We start from the raw sequence: 1,624 nt of genomic DNA on the forward strand, positions 1-1,624 counted from the left end.
TCACTCACTCCTCCTCCTCCCTTTTTTTGTTGTCTTCCTTTGTGCAGTTTTTTTTTTTTCACGAGCGATGGCGCATAACGCGGCGGAAACCGTGCGTCCTCGTAGAGGTGATGTTTTAGTGAGTGGACGGACATGTCGGGAAACGGTCCCTTCCTGCATGTGCACCTTAACGATGTGCGTCTTTGCGTGAGAGAGAGGAAACAAGAGAGAGTTTAGGGCGGGTGTCGCTTTTCCCACCGGACTAGAGCTGCAGCAGGCTACGGTTGGAGTGTCGTGAAGAGTACAGGAAGAGACAGAGGGGCGTCTGGGACCCGACTGAGAGAGGGTGGGACGTTTAATTAAGTGTTTTTGCAGGTGAGAGTATGTGTAGTTATTGCTTCGCCTATACAGACTGTTTTTAGGTGTGTCAGGTGGAGAGGAGAGAAACAAAGATGCCTTGGTGTAACTTACTGTCTTTATGCTCAGAAAAGGAGTGGAAAAAAAGCGAGCTTTTTTATGATGTAATAGTGTCAGGGTATACGGTTTCTTTGCTGTTATCATTCCTCATGTTACTCTAAAAAGGGTAAATGATCGTATAGGCTAAAATAAGCTTTTTGCAAGGACTGACTTGGTATCTAATGTGAAGAAAGGTTCTGATTTATTACAGTCTGTCTGCCTCTTTCTTAGGGCACACATTCTGCTCTGTCAAGCAACATCTATCTATCTATCTATCTATCGCCCCAAACAAACAATGAGGCAACCTACTGTGCTGCTGGATGCATATGTATGTGTCTATGTGAGGACAAGAGCACTCAGACACTGAAAGCCTCAAGCTGTGGAACTGGGCTAATCCCTAATGACGTGGTCAGATCTCCCTCTCTTCCCCTCTCTCTCTGTATCAGCCATAAGGTCCGGACTCTCTTTTTTTCCCTCCTTAATTCTTTTTTTTTCGTCCCTCACAGTCAGTTGTGATGGCGTGCTGTCCGTGGTGCTGAAAACAGTCATCAGCAGATCAGCTCGCTAATATGCTCGAGCTTGATAGCCCTGTCAGTGCTCAACAGGTGCCTATTACTTACTGTAAGAGACAGCTGCACAGGAATAGAGAACACTGGTTTTATTTTAATTCAACTACTTTTAGATGGAGTTGTGGTTGGTTGTTTTCGCATGTTAGAGCTGCAGGTCCTTTTGTTTGAAAATGGCATATTTACTACAGAGAAAGTGATTAAATTGCCAACATAGAATTAATGATGGCATACAATTGGAAAAAGTGATACTTTATGAAGCACCGAAGGCAATTCTGGTCCTTGGCTAACAAAATTAACACACTTTTTTCATGCTTGGTCAACTATATTTTTAATGTTATTTTTGGATTTAGGTAATGCTCCAAAATTCAGGAAATAACAAAGGAGAAAGAACTTTTGGAAGGTTTCTGCATGACCCATTGGGGACACTATCCTGATATGAACATGAATACTGCTTTAGTTTCGAGAATACATGGGCATTTACATAAGGTTTCATTCTAGCCTCCCCCAATATAGCGCCAAAAAAAAAACATGATGATGATGGCAACAACAATAAGAAGTACAACCTTAAAATTATATAACTGACCAATTTAACAACTGCAGTTCTCTCTCTCTCTCTCTCT

The sequence above is a fragment of the Morone saxatilis genome, unplaced genomic scaffold, assembly GCF_004916995.1.
Source record: "Morone saxatilis isolate NCDOM2014 unplaced genomic scaffold, NCSU_SB_2.0 Contig3, whole genome shotgun sequence".
In the NCBI taxonomy this organism is placed as follows: Eukaryota; Metazoa; Chordata; class Actinopteri; family Moronidae; genus Morone; species Morone saxatilis.